This window comes from Heptranchias perlo, chromosome 34 (genome assembly GCF_035084215.1).
Source record: "Heptranchias perlo isolate sHepPer1 chromosome 34, sHepPer1.hap1, whole genome shotgun sequence".
Classification (NCBI taxonomy): Eukaryota; Metazoa; Chordata; class Chondrichthyes; order Hexanchiformes; family Hexanchidae; genus Heptranchias; species Heptranchias perlo.
In genome coordinates this window covers 30,996,264-31,020,962 of record NC_090358.1, presented here as the reverse complement: position 1 = coordinate 31,020,962, position 24,699 = coordinate 30,996,264, and positions in this window count along the sequence as shown.

Here is a 24,699-nt window from a genome sequence, read left to right as displayed (position 1 = left end):
CAAAAACATGGAGACAAGCATAGACCGGTGGCGTACTACTCTTCGAAGTTAGATCCAGTAGCGTTAGGACACCCCGTATGTACTCAGATCCTAACGGCCATTTACAATAGCCTGCAGTCGGCTGCTAATCTGACTTTACAACAGGACATCACTGTATACAGTTCACACTCGGTGACTGCATTATTAGGACAGCTGCAGACTCAAAATCTTACCATGGCTCGACAGAATAAGTATGAGATATATCTGCTGAATAATCCTAAACTGCGATTTAAACATTGTACTACTATCAACCCAGCATGTTTTCTCACAGAGCCACCCCTTGAACAGACTGACCCAGGACACGATTGTTTATCTTTAATTAAGGAAGACACTTCTGTCAGAGACGATCTATCTGATGTCCCAATAAAGGACCCAGACATAACGATGTACGTAGATGGGAGTGCCTCTATTGGTTCTTTTGGGGAGAAATTCTCTGGATATGCAATAGTGGACCAGGACGGTAAAACTGTCGAATCTGCTGCTTTTGAGTTTCCATATTCTGCCCAACAGGCGGAGCTGTTTGCACTGATAAGAGCTTGTGTCCTCGGGAAAGACCAAAGGGTTAATGTGTATACAGATTCGAGATACGCTTTCGGGGTAGTTCACGATTTCGGACAGTTATGGAAAAAGAGGGTTTCTGACTTCTGCAGGTACGCAGATTTCCCATCAGAAGTTAGTCTCAGATTTGTTACAAGCCCTTATACTACCAAGACAGACCTCAGTTATAAAATGTTCCGCCCACACGACAGGACAGACCCCAGTAGATATAGGGAATAGATATGCTGATCAGGAAGCTAAGGAAGCGTCCCAGACACAGAGGGTGGTTGCCCCCAGAATGATGAGTCAGACTAAAAGCTCAAACCAGAGCAAGTCTCCCTCTGAAAAGCCAATGCCAACCATCCAAGACGTCATTAAATTACAGGAGGACGCTGCTGACTGTGTTAAACAATTGTGGAAACAACTTGGTTGTACTTATGACTGTGTATCTAAATTGTGGGTTACCCCTGCGGGGCAGACTTGTATGTCAGATGAATTAGCATTATGGGTTATTGAATGTGTACACTTTGCAATTCATTGTGGTGCCAAAGCTGCTATTGTTACGCTGCTGGCCACTTGGTGGCATCCTAGGTTGCAAGCCCTAGCCCAGGGCATGAGCAGTCGTTGCCTTATTTGTCAACAACACAACCCTGGGAAGGGAGTGCCTTGCGATTGGGGAAAAACCCCTTTGCCGGAAGGTCCCTTTGAGACCCTCCAGATGGACTACATTGAGTTGGAAAGATGTCAGGGTTATAAATATGTCCTAGTTATTGTTGATGTATTTAGTAAATGGATAGAGGCCTATCCGACAACGGATAACAAAGCCTCCACTGTTGTAAAAGTTCTGATGAAAGAGATCATTCCTAGATACGGAATTCCAAATCAATTGAGTTCTGATAACGGCCCTCACTTTGTGGGTCAGGTGAACAAGGAATTCTGCACCCAAATGGGCATCAAACAACAGTTACACTGTGCCTACAGGCCACAGGCCGCTGGGTTGGTCGAACGAGCTAATCAGACTTTGGAAAATAAACTGGCTAAACTGCAGGCAGAGACTGGTACTACTTGGCTCAAACTTCTTCCTGTAGCCTTATTTCAGATACGTACTACTCCGGCTGGGGTAGCACGGTTAAGTCCTGCGGAAATTATATATGGGAGACCCCTCAGGACCCCGTGGAATCAAAATGTTCCGAAAACCGTCCACTTTCATCACATGACGACAGAAATGACTAATTATATTTTGTCATTAACTAAGGCATTGAGAAGCCTTCACTCTCGGGTACGAGCTGCCTACGTCGAACTTCCTCCTATAGCCAGTCCGTCTAAAATCGAACCGGGAACGTACGTGTTAATCAGGAATTGGACAAGGAAAGGACTGGAACCTCGTTGGGAGGGGCCCTATCAGGTTCTACTCACCACCCCTACCGCTGTGAAGGTAGAGAGGAAGAGTGCGTGGGTTCACCTCCACCACTGTAAAACTATCAGTCCCACGTCTCAAATTTAAAATGCTAACTTCTCTTTTCTTCCAAGAAATCTTCCCTATACAGGTATCGTGACCAGCCATGAAAGTCTTCCCTTGGATCTTCTGCCTTGAACTCTTGCTGACCCTGGGAGTAACCAAAAGGAGAACATGTCGACAGGACCGGCCTAAGCGCATACACCACCTATGCCAAGGAGACGTACTTCGGTGCAACGATAACAACCCAGAGGGATTTGGAGGATGGAGCGTCACCCGGACGGGCAACTGTACCGGGCTCCTGAGGCAGCCCCACCACTCGATAGAGTTAGAAATATCACAGGGAGGAATACCTTGTTACTGGACTGAATGTAAATTTGATTATGTCTGTCCAAGGTCTGGAGAGAGAACCCGTAAGATGTGCCAACAAGACTTAGATAGTGAACGGCACAATCGTTACTTAAAATCTGACCAGGAGAGAAAGCATAGTGGGTTGGCCCCTATGGGTATTTTTGACTATGCAAGGTTAGAGGGTTCCCTGCCACAGAGACGTAAGAGAGATCTCCAACACCAAAAGCGCGAATTGCATGTCAATACTTTTCTGCACATGAGTTATGTGTATGCCACACGGCAAGGTATCTCTAGTTGTTGGGTGTGTTCCCATATTCCTATTCATTCCAAGGGAGGCATATCTTTGACACCAATACCTCTTAATTTGAGTGAATCTCTTTCCTGGCAGTATAACCGAAATTCCACTAACGAACATGTCAAACAACCAAAGGATACGTTACTTCATGGTGGATACAGTCCTGACAGTTTCAAGGGATGGTATCAACCTATATATAATCGTACAGAACAGCCCCCATTCCTTGCCTTAACTAATATCGTAGGAGTTGGGACACCACAGGGAAAACTATGTCTGCAACGTAATGATTCCAAGGGAATCCCAATGGGAGATAGTAAGTGTACCCATAATATAAATATGACCCAGACACCAGGGGGTAGTATCCTTGTGCCAGATTATCTCACTATATCGAATAAGAATGGACCAAGGGACGATCTAACCATGGTGGTTGAAATTAACCAAGCTGAGGAGAACCGGGGCGCTTATAACGGCACGTATTTCATATGTGGCAACAAGGCGTATCCATGGTTACCCAAGAATTGGGTTGGGTCCTGCTATTTGGGATATGTGGTACCATACATCCATCACTTGCCCTCCCTAGCAGATCATCACCATTACCGGCCCAAAAGGGAAATCACAGAGACAGAGCGATACTTCACTATTTTGTTCCCTGGGTGTGGGGTGGGCAGGACAATCAAGGAAATTCGGCTTGTGGCTTCGATCTTAGAACAGGTAGCTAATGACACAGCAGAGGCATTGCAGGAGAATAGTGCAGAAATGACAGCCATTCGGACAGTGGCCTTGCAAAATCGCATGGCTCTAGACTACCTGTTAGCCGAAAAAGGCAGAACGTGTGCGCTGATTGGATCAGAGTGCTGCACTTATATACCAGATAGCTCAGAAAACATCACTAATCTGGCTGAGCATATACAGAAAGCCGTAACAAAACTATACCAAACCCTGGGAGAAGGTTGGTTAGAATGGCTTCTCAGTGGCTCATGGGGATCGTATTTGATGCACGAATTAATTATTGATTGTAGCAATACTTACTTTCGGCCTGATTGTAGCTTGCATCAAAATCTGCAGTAAGGTAGCAATGGAACAAATCTGGGTATGAGACTCTGCCCAGGCAGAATTCCTGAGTGGGCAAAGATTGGTTATCATGGAATGATGAAAGGAGGGAATGAGAATGCCTACGTAGTGCCCCTTTAATGAAAATGCCTATATAGTCAGTTTTCAGTAGATAGTAAAATGCCTAAGTGGCAAAGTAGAAGACATAGTAATGTGATCAAGAAAGGGTTAATTAGAAACCTGCCTGCTAAGGTTGGAACAATGGGCCCCTTCAAGGCTAACAGTGGTGTGAGTAGCTTGTTAGATGTAGAGATCTGCTTATGCTCATCGGTTAGGGAGCCTGGTGTGGGGGGTCTCTGTACAGCTCTGTACAGCTGGTTGATCAATAGAAATAATGAGCTGAGCGAAGCCGTAAACATCCCAAGTTAGTAGATAAGGATGTGGGATGAGCAAGAGAAACATTCCAAGCTGGAAGATGAGGAGACATCCATCTATGTCTGTCACTGCGGCGTGATCAGCCAAGTTTAATATCTGTGATTGGCCTGAAATCAGGTAACCCAGCATGGCCAACCTGTGCCCGGCTTATGATTGGTCAACAATGTTCCAACCCCTATTGATCTGTATAAACGTGTGAATTTCTGTATGTGTCTTTGTTCTTACTCTGTCAGAATCGACAAGACTCCATCGGGAGTCAGAATCGAAGCTGCAGACTAAGTCCTGCTAATAAAGTTGTGTTGAACTTTAAAGGTGTATTCGACTCAGTGTTTGCTGAACCAGACTGAGGGTAAAAGAATCCAGTTCAACAATGGCATATGGGATACTTTCCTTTATTAGCCGAGGCATAGAATATAAGAGCCGGGAGGTTATGCTAGAACTGTATAAAACACTAGTTAGGCCACAGCTTGAGTACTGTGTACAGTTCTGGTCACCACATTACAGGAAAGATGTGATTGCACTAGGGAGGGTACAGAGGAGTTCTACGAGGATGTTGCCATGACTGGAGAATTTTAGCTATGAGGAAAGATTGGATAGGCTGAAGTTGTTTTCTTTGGAACAGAAGGGGCTGAAGGGTGATTTAATTGAGGTGTATAAAATTATGAGGGGCCTAGATAGAATGGGCAGGAAGGACCTATTTCCCTTAGCAGAGAGGTCGATAACCAGGGGGCATAGATTTAAAGTAAATGGTACAAGGATTAGAGGGGAGCTGAGGAAATTTTTTTTTCACCCAGAGGGTGGTGGGGGTCTGGAACTCACTGCCTGAAAGGGTGTTGAGGCAGAAACCCTCAACTCATTTAAAAAGTACTTGGATGTGCACCTGAAGTTCCATAACCTACAAGGCTACGGACTAAGTGCTGGAAAGTGGGATTAGGCTGGATAGCTCTTTCTCGACCCCCACAGACACGATGGGCCGAATGGCCTCATTCTGTGCTGTAAATCTTTCTACGTTTTCTACTTTTCTATGTTCCCATGATCCTGCTTGTTCTGTTGCAATTAAATCCTTCAAAAGTCCTCCTCAATTTCATCTGTGAACTGTTCCTGTGAAATCACATTATGCCGGACTGCGTCATGCCCGATCACACCAACTGTAGATGCGAAACCGGGCAGTAAAATGATAATGGGGCATCCCTGTAAAAATCGGCCATTCCTACCTGTTCCATGATATTGCACGTTTGTTGCCAGCTGTCGCTCATCCCCCCCGGCCCCCTCTGTTCCCGTCTCCGGGTTAATATCGGGGCCAATGCCTCAGCAATCTACCTTATCAATACTTGCCCCATCCTCTTACGTGGCTTGTTTCTCTAAGTCCCCAGAATCTTCCCTTTCTTCGGCTAGTAACACATCAACGGATGAATGAGAAATCCTTGGGTGACCCCACCCCGGCTGCAGCTCCTTCCACAAGCACTCTGCTCATTTCAGCTGCTTTTTTTCTCTTTTTTTTCTTTTTTTCTCTTTTCTTTCATGTGCAGAAAACCAATAAAGCCAAAATAAGTGCCAAATTAAAATTTTATTATATCGGTCCAGGATGCACACCAGTCCCTGCGGTGCCCACCGGTCACGGATAGCCTCAAGCGTATCGGCAGACACCACGTGCTCTCTCTCCAGGACCACCCAGGAACGGAGAATTCCGCGGAAGAGAGGCAGACAGTTGGAGCGACCGCCCCCTCGGACCGCGTCTAAACTGGACCTTGTGGATAGAAGAAAGTTGAGTTAGTTACCGATGGAGTCACATGGGTAGACAGAAGTCCCCACCCCGCTGCTAACCAGCTAATTGGGGAGAACTCAGCCCCAAATAAATGGTCAAGATCAGGTAACCCTGGCGGAGGGTCACCGTTTAAATGACGAGGTCTCCAAGCTGCCAGAGGGTGGGCTCTTTGGTGCCCACACACAGTAAAGCGCTCTATTGGTCAGCATGGGTTTCCCCATGGGGATTTCTCTGCACTTCTGATGGTGGAGGAGGGAGGCGCCAAACTACAATCACCCCCACCCCAGCCGGCAGGGCCGAGCTCCCGGGGGCAGGACCGAGCACCTTTGGTCACTTCGATTCACAATGGAAGGCCTGGATCCTCCACCCCAACAACCGCAGCTACCGTCAGTGCAGCTCACAACCCGGGGAGGGAGGGGAAAAGGACCCCGGGTGTGTGGAGCCCCCGCTCCCCGGGCCCCTCCCCAGGGTGTGAGGAGCCCCCGCCCTCCCCGGGCCCCTCCCCCGGGTGTGAAGAGACCCCGCCCTCCCCGGGCCCCTCCCCCGGGTGTGAGGAGCCACCGCCCTCCGCCGGCCCCTCCCCCGGGTGTGATGAGCCCCCGCCCTCCCCCGGCCCCTCCCCCGGGTGTGAGGAGCCCCCGCCCTCCCCCGGGTGTGAGGAGCCCCCGCCCTCCCCCGGCCCCTCCCCCGCGTGTGAGGAGTCCCCGGCCTCCCCGGGCCCCTCCCCCGGGTGAGAGGAGCCCCCGCTCCACCTGGCCCCTCCCCCGGGTGTGAGGAGCCCCCGCTCCCCGGGAACCTCCCCCCGGGTGTGAGGAGCCCCCGCCATCCCCCGGCCCCTCCCCCGGGTGTGAGGAGTCCCCGGCCTCCCCGGGCCCCTCCCCTGGGTGAGAGGAGCCCCCGGCCTCCGCGGGCCCCTCCCCCGGGTGAGAGGAGCCCCCGCTCCACCAGGCCCCTCCCCCGGGTGTGAGGAGCCCCCGCTCCCCGGGCCCCTTCCCCGGGTGTGAGGAGCCCCCGCCCTCCCCGGGCCCCTCCCCCGGGTGTGAGGAGCCACCGGCCTCCCCGGGCCCCTCCCCGGGGTGAGAGGAGCCCCCGCTCCACCAGGCCCCTCCCCCGGGTGTGAGGAGCCCCCGCCCTCCCCCGGCCCCTCCCCCGGGTGTGAGGAGCCCCCGCCCTCCCCCGGCCCCTCCCCCGGGTGTGGGGAGCCCCCGCTCCCCGGGCCCCCCCCCCAGGTGAGAGGAGCCCCCACTCCACCAGGCCCCTCCCCCGGGTGTGAGGAGCCCCCCGCTCCCAGGGCCCCTCCACCGGGTGTGAGGAGCCCCCGCCCTCCACGGACCCCGCCCCCGGGTGTGAGGAGCCCCCGCTCCCCGGGCCCCTCCCCCGGGTGCGAGGAGCCCCCGCCCTCCCAGGGCCCCTGCCCCAGGAGTGAGAAGCCCCCGCTCTCCCCGGGCCCCTCCCCCGGGTGTGAGGAGCCCCCGCTCGCCGGGCCCCTCCCCCGGGTGTGAGGGGCCCCCGCACCCCTGGGCCCCTTCCCCTGGTGTGAGGAGCCCCCGCCCTCCCCCGGGTGTGAGGAGCCCCCGCCCTCCCCGGGCCCCTCCCCCGGTTGTGAGGCGCCCCCGCCCTCCCCCGGCCCCTCCCCCAGGAGTGAGGAGCCCCCGCCCTCCCCTGGGCCCCTGCCCTGGGTGTGAGGAGACCCCGCCCAGGTGTAAGGAGCCCCCGCCCTCCCCCGGGCCCCTCCCCCGGGTGTGTGGAGCCCCCGCCCTCCCCGGGCCCCTCCCCCGGGTGTGAAGAGCCCCCGCCCTCCCCGGGCCCCTCCCCCGGGTGTGAGGAGCCCCCGCCCTCCCCGGGCCCCTCCCCCGGGTGTGAGGAGGCACCGCCCTCCCCGGGCCCCTCCCCCGGGTGTGAGGAGCACCCGCCCTCCCCCGGGCCCCTCCCCCGGGTGTGAGGAGCCCCCGTCCTCCCCCGGGTGTGAGGAGCCCCCGCCCTCCCCGGGCCCCTCCCCCCCGGGTGTGAGGAGCCCCCGCCCTTCCCGGGCCCCTCCCCCGGGTGTGAGGAGCCCCCGCCCTACCCGGGCCCCTCCCCCGGGTGTGAGGAGCCCCCGCCCTCCCCCGGGTGTGAGGAGCCCCCGCCCTCCCCCGGCCCCTGCCCCAGGAGTGAGGAGCCCCCGCCCTCCCCCGGGTGTAAGGAGCCCCCGCCCTCCCACGGCCCCGCCCCCGGGTGTGAGGAGCCCGCGCCCTCCCCCGGCCCCTCCCCCGGGTGTGAGGAGCCCCCGCTCCCCCGGGCCCCTCCCCCGGGTGTGAGGAGCCCCCGCTCCCCCGGGCCCCTCCCCCGGGTGTGAGGAGTCCCCGCCCTCCCCGGGCCCCTCCCCCAGGTGTGAGGAGCCCCCGCCCTCCCCGGGCCCCTCCCCCCGGGTGTGAGGAGCCCCCGCCCTCCCCCGGGTGTGAGGAGCCCCCGCTCCCCCGGGCCCCTTCCCCGGGTGTGAGGAGCCCCCGCCCTCCCCCGGGTGTGTGGAGCCCCCGCTCCCAGGGCCCTCCCCCGGGTGTGAGGAGCCCCCGCCCTCCCCCGGGTGTGAGGAGCCCCCGCCCTCCCCCGCCCCTGCCCCGCGTGTGAGGAGTCCCCGGCCTCCCCGGGCCCCTCCCCGGGTGAGAGGAGCCCCCGGCCTCCGCGGGCCCCTCCCCCGGGTGAGAGGAGCCCCCGCTCCACCAGGCCCCTCCCCCGGGTGAGAGGAGCCCCCGCTCCACCAGGCCCCTCCCCCGGGTGTGAGGAGCCCCCGCCCTCCCCCGGCCCCTCCCCCGGGTGTGGGGAGCCCCCGCTCCCGGGCACCCCCCCCGGGTGAGAGGAGCCCCCACTCCACCAGGCCCCTCCCCCGGGTGTGAGGAGCCCCCGCTCCCAGGGCCCCTCCCCCGGGTGTGAGGAGCCCCCGCCCTCCCCGGGGTGTGAGGAGCCCCCGCTCCCCGGGCCCCTTCCCCGGGTGTGAGGAGCCCCCGCCCTCCCCCGGCCCCTCCCCCGCGTGTGAGGAGTCCCCCGCCCTACCCAGGGCCCCTCTCCCGGGTGTGAGGAGCCCCCGCCCTTCCCCGGGTGTGAGGAGCCCCCGCCCTTTCCCGGTGCCACTCCCCCTTGCGTGCGGAGACCCCGCCCTCCCCGGGCACCTCCCACGGGTGTAAGGAGCCCCCGCCCTGCCCCGGCCCGTCCCTCGGGTGTGAGGAGACCCCAACCTCCCCAGGGTGTGAGGAGCCCCCGCCCTCCCCCCCGGCCCTCGCCCAGGAGTGAGGAGCCCCCGCCCACCCCCGGCCCCTCCCCCGGGTGTGAGGAACCCCAGCCCTCCCCCGGGTGTGAGGAGCCCCCGCTACCCGGGCCCCTCCCCCGGGTGTGAGGAGCCCCCGCTCCCCCGGGCCCCTCCCCCGGGTGTGAGGAGCCCCCGCCCTCCCCGGGCCCCTCCCCCGGTGTGAGGAGCCCCCGCCCTCCCCGGGCCCCTCCCCCGGGTGTGAGGAGCCCCTGCCCTCCCCGGGTGTGAGGAGCCCCCGCCCTCCCCCGGCCCCTCCCCAGGGTGTGAGGAGCCCCCGCCCTCCCCCGGGTGTGAGGAGCCCCCGCTCCCCGGGCCCCTCCCCCGGGTGTGAGGAGCCCCCGCTCCCCGGGGCCCCTCCCCCGGGTGTGAGGAGCCCCCGCCCTCCCAGGGCCCCTCCCCCGGGTGTAAGGAGCCCCCGCCCTCCCCGGGCCCCACCCCTGGGTGGGAGGAGCCCCCGCCCTCCCCGGGCCCCTCCCCCGGGTGTGAGGAGTCTCCGCCCTCCCCGGGCCCCTCCCCCGGGTGTGAGGAGCCCCCGCCCTCCCCGGGCCCCTCCCCCGGGTGTGAGGAGACCCCGCCCTCCCCGGGCACCTCCCCCGGGTGTGAGGAGTCCCCCGCCGTCCCCGGGCCCCTCCCCCGGGTGTGAGGAGTCCCCGCCCTTCCCGGGCCCCTCCCCCGGGTGTGAGGAGTCCCCGCCGTCCCCGGGCCCCTCCCCCGGATGTGAGGAGCCCCCACCCTCCCCAGGCCCCTCCCCCGGGTGTGAGGAGCCCCCGCCCTCCCCGGGCCCCTCCCCCGGGTGTGAGGAGCCCCCGCTCCCCCCGGGCCCCTCCCCCCGGGTGTGAGGAGCCCCCGCCCTCCCCGGGCCCCTCCCCCGGGTGTGAGGAGCCCCGCCCACCCCCGGCCCCTCCCCCGGGTGTGAGGAGCACCCGCCCTCCCCCGGGTGTGAGGAGCCCCCGCCCTCCACCGGGTGTGAGGAGCCCCCGCCCGGGTGTGAGCAGCCCCCGCCCTCCCCTGGGCCCCTCCCCCGGGTGTGAGGAGCCCCCGCCCTTCCCGGGCCCCTCCCCCGGGTGTGAGGAGCCCCCGCCCTCCCCCGGCCCCTCCCCCGGGTGTGAGGAGCCCACGCTCCCCCGGGCCCCTCCCCGGGGTGTCAGGAGCCCCCGCCCTCCCCGGGCCCCTCGCCCGGGTGTGAGGAGCCCCCGCCCTCCCGGGCCCCTCCCCCGGTTGTGAGGAGCCCCCGCCCTCCGCGGGTGTGAGGAGCCCCCGCCCTCCCCCGGCCCCTCCCCCGGGTGTGAGGAGCCCCCACCCTCCCCCGGGTGTGAGGAGCCCCCGCTCCCCGGGCCCCTCCCCCGGGTGTGAGGAGCCCCCGCTCCCCGGGGCCCCTCCCCCGGGTGTGAGGAGCCCCCGCCCTCCCCGGGCCCCTCCCCCGAGTGTGAGGAGCCCCCGCTCCCCCGGGCCCCTCCCCCGGGTGTCAGGAGCCCCCGCCCTCCCGGGCCCCTCGCCCGGGTGTGAGGAGCCCCCGCCCTCCCCGGGCCCCTCCCCGGTTGTGAGGAGCCCCCGCCCTCCGCGGGTGTGAGGAGCCCCCGCCCTCCCCCGGCCCCTCCCCCGGGTGTGAGGAGCCCCCACCCTCCCCCGGGTGTGAGGAGCCCCCGCTCCCCGGGCCCCTCCCCCGGGTGTGAGGAGTCTCCGCCCTCCCCGGGCCCCTCCCCGGGTGTGAGGAGCCCCCGCCCTCCCCGGGCCCCTCCCCCGGGTGTGAGGAGACCCCGCCCTCCCCGGGCACCTCCCCCGGGTGTGAGGAGTCCCCGCCGTCCCCGGCCCCCTCCCCCATGTGTGAGGAGTCCCCGCCCTCCCCGGGCCCCTCCCCCGGGGTGAGGAGTCCCCGCCGTCCCCGGGCCCCTCCCCCCGGATGTGAGGAGCCCCCACCCTCCCCGGGCCCCTCCCCCGGGTGTGAGGAGCCCCCGCCCTCCCCGGGCCCCTCCCCCGGGTGTGAGGAGACCCCGCCCTCCCCGGGCACCCCCCCCGGGTGTGAGGAGTCCCCGCCCTCCCCGGGCCCCTCCCCCGGGTGTGAGGAGTCCCCGCCGTCCCCGGGCCCCTCCCCCGGGTGTGAGGAGCCCCCGCCCTCCCCCGGGCCCCTCCCCCGGGTGTGAGGAGCCCCCGCTCCCCGGGCCCCTCCCCCGGGTGTGAGGAGCCCCCGCTCCCCCGGGCCCCTCCCCCGGGTGTGAGGAGCCCCCGCCCTCCCCGGGTGTGAGGAGCCCCCGCTCCCCGGGCCCCTCCCCCGGGTGTGAGGAGCCCCCGCTCCCGGGGCCCCTCCCCCGGGTGTGAGGAGCCCCCGCCCTCCCCGGGCCCCTCCCCCGAGTGTGAGGAGCCCCCGCCCTCCCCGGGCCCCTCCCCCGGGTGTGAGGAGTCTCCGCCCTCCCTGGGCCCCTCCCCCGGGTGTGAGGAGCCCCCGCCCTCCCCGGGCCCCTCCCCCGGTTGTGAGGAGACCCCGCCCTCCCCGGGCACCTCCCCCGGGTGTGAGGAGTCCCCGCCGTCCCCGGGCCCCTCCCCCAGGTGTGAGGAGTCCCCGCCCTCCCCGGGCCCCTCCCCCGGGTGTGAGGAGCCCCCGCCCTCCCCGGGCCCCTCCCCCGGGTGTGAGGAGACCCCGCCCTCCCCGGGCCCCTCCCCCGGGTGTGAGGAGTCCCCGCCGTCCCCGGGCCCCTCCCCCGGGTGTGAGGAGCCCCCGTCCTCCCCCGGGCCCCTCCCCCGGGTGTGAGGAGCCCCCGCTCCCCGGGCCCCTCCCCCGGGTGTGAGGAGCCCCCGCTCCCCGGGCCCCTCCCCGGGTGTGAGGAGCCCCCGCCCTCCCCGGGGCCCCTCCCCCGGGTGTGAGGAGCCCCCGCTCCCCGGGAACCTCCCCCCGGTGTGAGGAGCCCCCGCCCTCCCCCGGCCCCTCCCCCGGGTGTGAGGAGTCCCCTGCCTCCCCTGGCCCCTCCCCCGGGTGAGAGGAGCCCCCGGCCTCCGCGGGCCCCTCCCCCGGGTGAGAGGAGCCCACGCTCCCACCAGGCCCCTCCCCGGGTGTGAGGAGCCCCCGCCCTCCCCGGGCCCCTCCCCCGGGTTGTGAGGAGCCCCCGCTCCCCGGGAACCTCCCCCCGGGTGTGAGGAGCCCCCGCCCTCCCCCGGCCCCTCCCCCGGGTGTGAGGAGTCCCCTGCCTCCCCGGGCCCCTCCCCCGGGTGAGAGGAGCCCCCGGCCTCCGCGGGCCCCTCCCCCGGGTGAGAGGAGCCCCCGCTCCACCAGGCCCCTCCCCCGGGTTGTGAGGAGCCCCCGCCCTCCCAGGGCCCCTCCCCCGGGTGTGAGGAGCCCCGGCCCTCCCCCGGCCCCTCCCCCGTGTGAGGAGCTCCCGCCCTCCCCCGGCCCCTGCCCCAGGAGTGAGAAGCCCCCGCTCTCCCCGGGCCCCTCCCCCGGGTGTGAGGGGCCCCCGCACCCCCGGGCCCCTTCCCCTGGTGTGAGGAGCTCCCGCCCTCCCCCGGCCCCTCCCCCAGGAGTGAGTAGCCCCCGCCCTCCCCCGGCCCCTCCCCCGGGTGTGAGGAGCCCCCGCCCTCCCCCGTTGTGAGGAGCCCCAGCCCTCCCCCGGGACCCTCCCCCAGGTGTGAGGAGCCCCCGCCCTCCCCCGGCCACTCCCCCGGGTGTGAGGAGCCCCCGCCCTCCCCCGGGTGTGAGGAGCCCCCGCCCTCCCCGGGCCCCTCCCCCGGGTGTGAGGATCCCCCGCCCTCCCCGGGCCCCTCCCCCGGGTGTGAGGAGCCCCCGCCCTCCCCGGGCCCCTCCCCCGGGTGTGAGGAGCCCCCGCCCTCCCCGGGCCCCTCCCCCGGGTGTGAGGAGCACCCGCCCTCCCACGGGCCCCATCCCCCGGGTGTGAGGAGCCCCCGTCCTCCCCCGGGTGTGAGGAGCCCCCGCTCCCCGGCCCCTCCCCCGGGTGTGAGGAGCCCCCGCTCCCCGGGGCCCCTCCCCCGGGTGTGAGGAGCCCCCGCCCTCCCCGGGCACCTCCCCCGGGTGTGAGGAGCCCCCGCCCTCCCCGGGCCCCTCCCCGGGTGTGAGGAGTCTCCGCCCTCCCCGGGCCCCTCCCCCGGGTGTGAGGAGCCCCCGCCCTCCCCGGGCCCTCCCCCGGGTGTGAGGAGGACCCCGCCCTCCCCGGGCACCTCCCCCGGGTGTGAGGAGTCCCCGCCGTCCCCGGGCCCCTCCCCCGGATGTGAGGAGCCCCCACCCTCCCCGGGCCCCTCCCCCGGGTGTGAGGAGCCCCCGCCCTCCCCGGGCCCCTCCCCCGGGTGTGAGGAGACCCCGCCTCCCCGGGCACCACCCCCGGGTGTGAGGAGTCCCCGCCCTCCCCGGGCCCCCTCCCCCGGGTGTGAGGAGTCCCCGCCGTCCCCGGGCCCCCTCCCCCGGGTGTGAGGAGCCCCCGCCCTCCCCCGGGCCCCTCCCCCGGGTGTGAGGAGCCCCCGCTCCCCGGGCCCCTCCCCCGGGTGTGAGGAGCCCCCGCTCCCCCGGGCCCCTCCCCCCGGGTGTGAGGAGCCCCCGCCCTCCCCGGGCCCCTCCCCCGGGTGTGAGGAGCCCCCCGCTCCCCGGGAACCTCCCCCCGGGTGAGAGGAGCCCCCGCTCCACCAGGCCCCTCCCCCGGGTGTGAGGAGCCCCTGCCCTCCCCCGGCCCCTCCCCCGCGTGTGAGGAGTCACCGCCCTACCAGGGCCCCTCCCCCGGGTGTGAGGAGCCCCCGCCCTCCCAGGGCCCCTCCCCCGGGTGTGAGGAGCCCCGGCCTCCCCCGGCCCCTCCCCCGTGTGAGGAGCTCCCGCCCTCCCCCGGCCCCTGCCCCAGGAGTGAGAAGCCCCCGCCCTCCCCCGGGCCCCTCCCCCGGGTGTTGGGAGCCCCCGCCCTCCCCCTGGCCCCTCCCCAGGAGTGAGTAGCCCCCGCCCTCCCCGGCCCCTCCCCGGGTGTGAGGAGCCCCCGCCCTCCCCCGGGTGTGAGGAGCCCCCGCCCTCCCCGGGCACCTCCCACGGGTGTAAGGAGCCCCCGCCCTGCCCCGGCCCGTCCCTCGGTGTGAGGAGACCCCAACCTCCCCAGGGTGTGAGGAGCCCCCGCCCTCCCCCGGCCCCTCGCCCAGGAGTGAGGAGCCCCCGCCCACCCCCGGCCCCTCCCCCGGGTGTGAGGAGCCCCAGCCCTCCCCCGGGTGTGAGGAGCCCCCGCTACCCGGGCCCCTCCCCCGGGTGTGAGGAGCCCCCGCTCCCCCGGGCCCCTCCCCCGGGTGTGAGGAGCCCCCGCCCTCCCCGGGCCCCTCCCCCGGGTGTGAGGAGCCCCCGCCCTCCCCGGGCCCCTCCCCCGGGTGTGAGGAGCCCCTGCCCTCCCCGGGTGTGAGGAGCCCCCGCCCTCCCCCGGCCCCTCCCCAGGGTGTGAGGAGCCCCCGCCCTCCCCGGGTGTGAGGAGCCCCCGCTCCCCGGGCCCCTCCCCCGGGTGTGAGGAGCCCCCGCTCCCCGGGGCCCCTCCCCCGGGTGTGAGGAGCCCCCGCCCTCCCAGGGCCCCTCCCCCGGGTGTAAGGAGCCCCCGCCCTCCCCGGGCCCCTCCCCTGGGTGGGAGGAGCCCCCGCCCTCCCCGGGCCCCTCCCCCGGGTGTGAGGAGTCTCCGCCCTCCCCGGGCCCCTCCCCCGGGTGTGAGGAGCCCCCGCCCTCCCCGGGCCCCTCCCCGGGTGTGAGGAGACCCCGCCCTCCCCGGGCACCTCCCCCGGGTGTGAGGAGTCCCCGCCGTCCCCGGGCCCCTCCCCCGGGTGTGAGGAGTCCCCGCCCTTCCCGGGCCCCTCCCCCGGGTGTGAGGAGTCCCCGCCGTCCCCGGGCCCCTCCCCCGGATGTGAGGAGCCCCCACCCTCCCCGGGCCCCTCCCCCGGGTGTGAGGAGCCCCCGCTCCCGGGCCCCTCCCCCGGGTGTGAGGAGCCCCCGCTCCCCCGGGCCCCTCCCCCGGGTGTGAGGAGCCCCCGCCCTCCCCGGGCCCCTCCCCCGGGTGTGAGGAGCCCCCGCTCCCCGGGAACCTCCCCCCGGGTGAGAGGAGCCCCCGCTCCACCAGGCCCCTCCCCCGGGTGTGAGGAGCCCCTGCCCTCCCCCGGCCCCTCCCCCGCGTGTGAGGAGTCACCGCCCTACCAGGGCCCCTCCCCCGGGTGTGAGGAGCCCCCGCCCTCCCAGGGCCCCTCCCCCGGGTGTGAGGAGCCCCGGCCCTCCCCCGGCCCCTCCCCCGTGTGAGGAGCTCCCGCCCTCCCCCGGCCCCTGCCCCAGGAGTGAGAAGCCCCCGCCCTCCCCCGGGCCCCTCCCCCGGGTGTTGGGAGCCCCCCGCCCTCCCCTGGCCCCTCCCCCAGGAGTGAGTAGCCCCCGCCCTCCCCCGGCCCCTCCCCCGGGTGTGAGGAGCCCCCGCCCTCCCCCGGGTGTGAGGAGCCCCCGCCCTCCCCGGGCACCTCCCACGGGTGTAAGGAGCCCCCGCCCTGCCCCGGCCCGTCCCTCGGGTGTGAGGAGACCCCAACCTCCCCAGGTGTGAGGAGCCCCCGCCCTCCCCCGGCCCCTCGCCCAGGAGTGAGGAGCCCCCGCCCACCCCCGGCCCCTCCCCCGGTGTGAGGAGCCCCAGCCCTCCCCCGGGTGTGAGGAGCCCCCGCTACCCGGGCCCCTCCCCCGGGTGTGAGGAGCCCCCGCTCCCCCGGGCCCCTCCCCCGGGTGTGAGGAGCCCCCGCCCTCCCCGGGCCCCTCCCCCGGGTGTGAGGAGCCCCCCGCCCTCCCCGGGCCCCTCCCCCGGGTGTGAGGAGCCCCTGCCCTCCCCGGGTGTGAGGAGCCCCCGCCCTCCCCCGGCCCCTCCCCAGGGTGTGAGGAGCCCCCGCCCTCCCCCGGGTGTGAGGAGCCCCCGCTCCCCGGGCCCCTCCCCCGGGTGTGAGGAGCCCCCGCTCCCCGGGGCCCCTCCCCCGGGTGTGAGGAGCCCCCGCCCTCCCAGGGCCCCTCCCCCGGGTGTAAGGAGCCCCCGCCCTCCCGGGGCCCCTCCCCTGGGTGGGAGGAGCCCCCGCCCTCCCCGGGCCCCTCCCCCGGGTGTGAGGAGTCTCCGCCCTCCCCGGCCCCTCCCCCGGGTGTGAGGAGCCCCCGCCCTCCCCGGGCCCCTCCCCCGGGTGTGAGGAGACCCCGCCCTCCCCGGGCACCTCCCCCGGGTGTGAGGAGTCCCCGCCGTCCCCGGGCCCCTCCCCCGGGTGTGAGGAGTCCCCGCCCTTCCCGGGCCCCTCCCCGGGTGTGAGGAGTCCCCCGCCGTCCCCGGGCCCCTCCCCCGGATGTGAGGAGCCCCCACCCTCCCCGGGCCCCTCCCCCGGGTGTGAGGAGCCCCCGCCCTCCCCGGGCCCCTCCCCCGGGTGTGAGGAGCCCCCGCTCCCCCCGGGCCCCTCCCCCGGTTGTGAGGAGCCCCCGCCCTCCCCGGGCCCCTCCCCCGGGTGTGAGGAGCCCCGCCCACCCCCGGCCCCTCCCCCGGGTGTGAGGAGCCCCCGCCCTCCCCCGGGTGTGAGGAGCCCCCGCCCGGGTGTGAGCAGCCCCCGCCCTCCCCTGGGCCCCTCCCCCGGGTGTGAGGAGCCCCCGCCCTTCCCGGGCCCCTCCCCCGGGTGTGAGGAGCCCCCGCCCTCCCCCGGCCCCTCCCCCGGGTGTGAGGAGCCCCCGCTCCCCCGGGCCCCTCCCCGGGTGTGAGGAGCCCCCGCCCTCCCCGGGCCCCTCGCCCGGGTGTGAGGAGCCCCCCGCCCTCCCCGGGCCCCTCCCCGGTTGTGAGGAGCCCCCGCCCTCCCTGGGTGTGAGGAGCCCCCGCCCTCCCCCGGCCCCTCCCCCGGGTGTGAGGAGCCCCCACCCTCCCCCGGGTGTGAGGAGCCCCCGCTCCCCGGGCCCCTCCCCCGGGTGTGAGGAGCCCCCGCTCCCCGGGGCCCCTCCCCCGGGTGTGAGGAGCCCCCGCCCTCCCCGGGCCCCTCCCCCGAGTGTGAGGAGCCCCCGCCCTCCCGGGCCCCTCCCCCGGGTGTGAGGAGTCTCCGCCCTCCCCGGGCCCCTCCCCCGGGTGTGAGGAGCCCCCGCCCTCCCCGGGCCCCTCCCCGGGTGTGAGGAGACCCCGCCCTCCCCGGGCACCCCCCCGGGTGTGAGGAGTCCCCGCCCTCCCCGGGCCCCTCCCCCGGGTGTGAGGAGTCCCCGCCGTTCCCGGGCCCCTCCCCCGGGTGTGAGGAGCCCCCGCCCTCCCCCGGGCCCCCTCCCCCGGGTGTGAGGAGCCCCCGCTCCCCGGGCCCCTCCCCCGGGTGTGAGGAGCCCCCGCTCCCCCGGGCCCCTCCCCCGGGTGTGAGGAGCCCCCGCCCTCCCCCGGGTGTGAGGAGCCCCCGCTCCCCGGGCCCCTCCCCCGGGTGTGAGGAGCCCCCGCTCCCCGGGGCCCCTCCCCCGGGTGTGAGGAGCCCCCGCCTCCCCGGCCCCTCCCCCGAGTGTGAGGAGCCCCCGCCCTCCCCGGGCCCCTCCCCGGGTGTGAGGAGTCTCCGCACTCCCCGGGCCCCTCCCCCGGGTGTGAGGAGCCCCCGCCCTCCCCGGGCCCCTCCCCCGGGTGTGAGGAGACCCCGCCCTCCCCGGGCACCTCCCCCGGGTGTGAGGAGTCCCCGCCCTCCCCGGGCCCCTCCCCCGGGTGTGAGGAGCCCCCGCCCTCCCCGGGCCCCTCCCCCGGGTGTGAGGAGACCCCGCCCTCCCCGGGCACCCCCCCCGGGTGTGAGGAGTCCCCGCCCTCCCCGGGCCCCTCCCCCGGGTTGTGAGGAGTCCCCGCCGTCCCCGGGCCCCTCCCCCGGGTGTGAGGAGCCCCCGCCCTCCCCCGGGCCCCTCCCCCGGGTGTGAGGAGCCCCCGCTCCCCCGGGCCCCTCCCCCGGGTGTGAGGAGCCCCCGCCCTCCCCGGGCCCCTACCCCGGGTGTGAGGAGCCCCCGCTCCCCGGGAACCTCCCCCCGGGTGTGAGGAGCCCCCGCCCTCCCCCGGGTGTGAGGAGTCCCCTGCCTCCCCGGGCCCCACCCCCAGGTGAGAGGAGCCCCCGGCCTCCGCGGGCCCTCCCCGGGTGTGAGGAGCCCCCGCCCTCCCCGGGCCCCTCCCCGGGTGTGAGGAGCCCCCGCCCTCCCCGGGCCCCTCCCCCGGGTGTGAGGAGCCCCCGCTCCCCGGGAACCTCCCCCGGGTGTGAGGAGCCCCCGCCCCCCCGGCCCCTCCCCCGGGTGTGAGGAGTCCCCTGCCTCCCCGGGCCCCTCCCCCGGGTGAGAGGAGCCCCGGCCTCCGCGGGCCCCTCCCCCGGGTGTGAGGAGCCCCCGCCCTCCCAGAGCCCCTCTCCCGGGTGTGAGGAGCCCCCGCCCTCCCAGAGCCCCTCCCCCGGGTGTGAGGAGCCCCGGCCCTCCCCCGGCCCCTCCCCCGTGTGAGGAGCTCCCGCCCTCACCCCGGCCCCTGCCCCAGGAGTGAGAAGCCCCCGCTCTCCCCGGGCCCCTCCCCCGGGTGTGAGGGGCCCCCGCACCCCCGGGCCCCTTCCCCTGGTGTGAGGAGCCCCCGCCCTCCCCCGGCCCCTCCCCCAGGAGTGAGTAGCCCCCGCCCTCCCCCGGCCCTCCCCCGGGTGTGAGGAGCCCCCGCCCTCCCCGTTGTGAGGAGCCCCAGCCCTCCCCCGGGACCCTCCCCCAGGTGTGAGGAGCCCCCGCCCTCCCCCGGCCACTCCCCGGGTGTGAGGAGCCGCCGCCCTCCCCCGGGTGTGAGGAGCCCCCGCCCTCCCCCGGCCCCTCCCCCGGGTGTGAGGAGCCCCCGCCCTCTCCTGGGACCCTCCCGTGGGTGTGAGGAGACCCCGCCCGGGTGTAAGGAGCCCCCGCCTGCCCCCGGGCCCCTCCCCCGGGTGTGAGGAGCCCCCGCCCTCCCCCGGGCCCCTCCCCCGGGTGTGAGGAGCCCCCGCTCCCCCGGGCCCCTCCCCCGGGTGTGAGGAGCCCCCGCCCTCCCCGGGCCCCTACCCCGGGTGTGAGGAGCCCCCGCTCCCCGGGAACCTCCCCCCGGGTGTGAGGAGCCCCCGCCCTCCCCCGGGTGTGAGGAGTCCCCTGCCTCCCCGGGCCCCACCCCCAGGTGAGAGGAGCCCCCGGCCTCCGCGGGCCCCTCCCCCGGGTGTGAGGAGCCCCCGCCCTCCCCGGGCCCCTCCCCGGGTGTGAGGAGCCCCCGCCCTCCCCGGGCCCCTCCCCCGGGTGTGAGGAGCCCCCGCTCCCCGGGAACCTCCCCCGGGTGTGAGGAGCCCCCGCCCTCCCCCGGCCCCTCCCCCGGGTGTGAGGAGTCCCCTGCCTCCCCGGGCCCCTCCCCCGGGTGAGAGGAGCCCCCGGCCTCCGCGGGCCCCTCCCCCGGGTGTGAGGAGCCCCCCGCCCTCCCAGAGCCCCTCTCCCGGGTGTGAGGAGCCCCCGCCCTCCCAGAGCCCCTCCCCCGGGTGTGAGGAGCCCCGGCCCTCCCCCGGCCCCTCCCCCGTGTGAGGAGCTCCCGCCCTCCCCCGGCCCTGCCCCAGGAGTGAGAAGCCCCCGCTCTCCCCGGGCCCCTCCCCCGGGTGTGAGGGGCCCCCGCACCCCCGGGCCCCTTCCCCCTGGTGTGAGGAGCCCCCGCCCTCCCCCCGGCCCCTCCCCCAGGAGTGAGTAGCCCCCGCCCTCCCCCCGGCCCCTCCCCCGGGTGTGAGGAGCCCCCGCCCCTCCCCCGTTGTGAGGAGCCCCAGCCCTCCCCCGGGACCCTCCCCCAGGTGTGAGGAGCCCCCGCCCTCCCCCGGCCACTCCCCCGGGTGTGAGGAGCCGCCGCCCTCCCCCGGGTGTGAGGAGCCCCGCCCTCCCCCGGCCCCTCCCCCGGGTGTGAGGAGCCCCCGCCCTCTCCTGGGACCCTCCCGTGGGTGTGAGGAGACCCCGCCCGGTGTAAGGAGCCCCCGCCTGCCCCCGGGCCCCTCCCCCGGGTGTGAGGATCCCCCGCCCTCCCCGGGCCCCTCCCCCGGGTGTGAGGAGCCCCCGCCCTCCCCGGGCCCCTCCCCCGGGTGTGAGGAGCCCCCGCCCCTCCCCGGGCCCCTCCCCCGGGTGTGAGGAGCACCCGCCCTCCCAGGGGCCCCTCCCCCGGGTGTGAGGAGCCCCCGTCCTCCCCCGGGTGTGAGGAGCCCCCGCTCCCCGGGCCCCTCCCCCGGGTGTGAGGAGCCCCCGCTCCCCGGGGCCCCTCCCCCCGGGTGTGAGGAGCCCCCGCCCTCCCCGGGCACCTCCCCCGGGTGTGAGGAGCCCCCGCCCTCCCCGGGCCCCTCCCCCGGGTGTGAGGAGTCTCCGCCCTCCCCGGGCCCCTCCCCCGGGTGTGAGGAGCCCCCGCCCTCCCCGGGCCCCTCCCCCGGGTGTGAGGAGGACCCCGCCCTCCCCCGGGCACCTCCCCCGGGTGTGAGGAGTCCCCGCCGTCCCCGGGCCCCTCCCCCGGATGTGTATGTGAGGAGCCCCCACCCTCCCCGGGCCCCTCCCCCGGGTGTGAGGAGCCCCCGCCCTCCCCGGGCCCCTCCCCCGGGTGTGAGGAGACCCCGCCCTCCCCGGGCACCACCCCCGGGTGTGAGGAGTCCCCGCCCTCCCCGGGCCCCTCCCCGGGTGTGAGGAGTCCCCGCCGTCCCCGGGCCCCTCCCCCGGGTGTGAGGAGCCCCCGCCCTCCCCCGGGCCCCTCCCCCGGGTGTGAGGAGCCCCCGCTCCCCGGGCCCCTCCCCCGGGTGTGAGGAGCCCCCGCTCCCCCGGGCCCCTCCCCCGGGTGTGAGGAGCCCCCGCCCTCCCCGGGCCCCTCCCCCGGGTGTGAGGAGCCCCCGCTCCCCGGGAACCTCCCCCGGGTGAGAGGAGCCCCCGCTCCACCAGGCCCTCCCCCGGGTGTGAGGAGCCCCTGCCCTCCCCGGCCCCTCCCCCGCGTGTGAGGAGTCACCGCCCTACCAGGGCCCCTCGCCCGGGTGTGAGGAGCCCCCGCCCTCCCAGGGCCCCTCCCCCGGGTGTGAGGAGCCCCGGCCCTCCCCCGGCCCCTCCCCCGTGTGAGGAGCTCCCGCCCTCCCCCGGCCCCTCCCCCGGGTGTGAGGAGCCCCCCGCCCTCCCAGGGCCCCTCCCCCGGGTGTGAGGAGCCCCCGCTCCCCCGGGCCCCTCCCCCGGGTGTGAGGAGCCCCCGCTCTCCCCGGGCGCTTCCCCCGGGTGTGAGGGGCCCCCGCACCCCGGGCCCCTTCCCCTGGTGTGAGGAGCCCCCGCCCTCCCCCGGGCCCCTCCCCCGGGTGTTGGGAGCCCCCGCCCTCCCCCGGCCCCTCCCCCGGGTGTGAGGAGCCCCCGCCCTCCCCCGTTGAGAGGAGCCCCAGCCCTGCCCCGGGACCCTCCCCCAGGTGTGAGGAGCCCCCGCCTTCCCCCGGCCACTCCCCCGGGTGTGAGGAGCCCCCGCCCTCCCCGGGTGTGAGGAGCCCCCGCCCTCCCCCGGCCCCTCCCCCGGGTGTGAGGAGCCCCCGCCCTCCCCTGGGCCCCTCCCCTGGGTGTGAGGAGACCCCGCCCGGGTGTAAGGAGCCCCCGCCCTCCCCCGGGCCCCTCCCCCGGGTGTGAGGATCCCCCGCCCTCCCCGGGCCCCTCCCCCGGGTGTGAGGAGCACCCGCCCTCCCCCGGGCCCCTCCCCCGGTGTGAGGAGCCCCCGTCCTCCCCCGGGTGTGAGGAGCCCCCCGCCCTCCCCGGGCCCCTCCCCGGGTGTGAGGAGCCCCCGCCCTACCCGGGCCCTTCCCCAGGGTGTGAGGAACCCCCGCCCTCCCCCGGGTGTGAGGAGCCCCCGCCCTCCCCCGGCCCCTGCCCCAGGAGTGAGGAGCCCCCGCCCTCCCCCGGGTGTAAGGAGCCCCCGCCCTCCCACGGCCCCGCCCCCGGGTGTGAGGAGCCCCCGCCCTCCCCCGGCCCCTCCCCCGGGTGTGAGGAGCCCCCGCTCCCCCGGGCCCCTCCCCCGGGTGTGAGGAGCCCCCGCCCTCCCCGGGCCCCTCCCCCGGGTGTGAGGAGCCCCCGCCCTTCCCCGGCCCCTCCCCCGGGTGTGAGGAGACCCCGCCCTTCCCCGGGCCCCTCCCCCTTGCGTGCGGAGACCCCGCCCTCCCCGGGCACCTCCCCCGGGTGTGAGGAGCCCCCCGCCCTGCCCCGGCCCCTCTCACGGGTGTGAGGAGACCCCACCCTCCCCCGGGTGTGAGGAGCCCCCGCCCTCCCCCGGGTGTGAGGAGCCCCCGCTCCCCGGGCCCCTCCCCCGGGTGTGAGGAGCCCCCGCTCCCCGGGCCCCTCCCCCGGGTGTGAGGAGCCCCCGCTCCCCCGGGCCCCTCCCCCGGGTGTGAGGAGTCCCCGCCCTCCCCGGGCCCCTCCCCCGGGTGTGAGGAGCCCCCGCTCACCGGGAACCTCCCCCCGGGTGTGAGGAGCCCCCGCCCTCCCCCGGCCCCTCCCCCGGGTGTGAGGAGTCCCCTGCCTCCCCGGGCCCCTCCCCCGGGTGTGAGGAGACCCTGCCCTCCCCGGGCACCTCCCCCGGGTGTGAGGAGTCCCCGCCGTCCCCGGGCCCCTCCCCCAGGTGTGAGGAGTCCCCGCCCTCCCGGGCCCCTCCCCCGGGTGTGAGGAGCCCCCGCCCTCCCCGGGCCCCTCCCCCGGGTGTGAGGAGACCCCGCCCTCCCCGGGCACCCCCCCCGGGTGTGAGGAGTCCCCGCCCTCCCCGGGCCCCTCACCCGGGTGTGAGGAGTCCCCGCCGTCCCCGGGCCCTCCCCCGGGTGTGAGGAGCCCCCGCCCTCCCCCGGGCCCCTCCCCCGGGTGTGAGGAGCCCCCGCTCCCCGGGCCCCTCCCCCGGGTGTGAGGAGCCCCCGCTCCCCCGGGCCCCTCCCCCGGGTGTGAGGAGCCCCCGCCCTCCCCGGGCCCCTCCCCCCGGTGTGAGGAGCCCCCGCTCCCCGGATCCTCCCCCCGGGTGTGAGGAGCCCCCGCCCTCCCCCGGGTGTGAGGAGTCCCCTGCCTCCCCGGGCCCCTCCCCCAGGTGAGAGGAGCCCCCGGCCTCCGCGGGCCCCTCCCCCGGGTGAGAGAGCCCCCGCTCCACCAGGCCCCTCCCCCGGGTGTGAGGAGCCCCCGCCCTCCCCGGGCCCCTCCCCCGGGTGTGAGGAGCCCCCGCTCCCCGGGAACCTCCCCCCGGGTGTGAGGAGCCCCCGCCCTCCCCCGGCCCCTCCCCCGGGTGTGAGGAGTCCCCTGCTCCCCGGGCCCCTCCCCCGGGTGAGAGGAGCCCCCGGCCTCCGCGGGCCCCTCCCCCGGGTGAGAGGAGCCCCCGCCCTCCCAGAGCCCCTCCCCCGGTGTGAGGAGCCCCCGCCCTCCCAGAGCCCCTCCCCCGGGTGTGAGGAGCCCCCGCCCTCCCAGAGCCCCTCCCCCGGGTGTGAGGAGCCCCGGCCCTCCCCCGGCCCCTCCCCCGTGTGAGGAGCTCCCGCCCTCCCCCCGGCCCCTGCCCCAGGAGTGAGAAGCCCCCGCTCTCCCCGGGCCCCTCCCCCGGGTGTGAGGGGCCCCCGCACCCCCGGGCCCCTTCCCCTGGTGTGAGGAGCCCCCGCCCTCCCCCGGCCCCTCCCCCAGGAGTGAGTAGCCCCCGCCCTCCCCCGGCCCCTCCCCGGGTGTGAGGAGTCCCCGCCCTCCCCCGTTGTGAGGAGCCCCAGCCCTCCCCCGGGACCCTCCCCCAGGTGTGAGGAGCCCCCGCCCTCCCCCGGCCACTCCCCCGGGTGTGAGGAGCCCCCGCCCTCCCCCGGGTGTGAGGAGCCCCCGCCCTCCCCCAGCCCCTCCCCCGGGTGTGAGGAGCCCCCGCCCTCCCCTGGGACCCTCCCGTGGGTGTGAGGAGACCCCGCCCGGGTGTAAGGAGCCCCCGCCTGCCCCCGGGCCCCTCCCCCGGGTGTGAGGATCCCCCGCCCTCCCCGGGCCCCTCCCCCGGGTGTGAGGAGCCCCCGCCCTCCCCGGGCCCCTCCCCCGGGTGTGAGGAGCCCCCGCCCTCCCCGGGCCCCTCCCCCGGGTGTGAGGAGCACCCGCCCTCCCACGGGCCCCTCCCCCGGGTGTGAGGAGAACCCGTCCTCCCCCGGGTGTGAGGAGCCCCCGCTCCCGGGCCCCTCCCCCGGGTGTGAGGAGCCCCCGCTCCCCGGGGCCCCTCCCCCGGGTGTGAGGAGCCCCCGCCCTCCCCGGGCACCTCCCCCGGGTGTGAGGAGCCCCCGCCCTCCCCGGGCCCCTCCCCGGGTGTGAGGAGTCTCCGCCCTCCCCGGGCCCCTCCCCCGGGTGTGAGGAGCCCCCGCCCTCCCCGGGCCCCTCCCCCGGGTGTGAGGAGACCCCGCCCTCCCCGGGCACCTCCCCCGGGTGTGAGGAGTCCCCGCCGTCCCCGGGCCCCTCCCCCGGATGTGAGGAGCCCCCACCCTCCCCGGGCCCCTCCCCCGGGTGTGAGGAGCCCCCGCCCTCCCCGGGCCCCTCCCCCGGGTGTGAGGAGACCCCG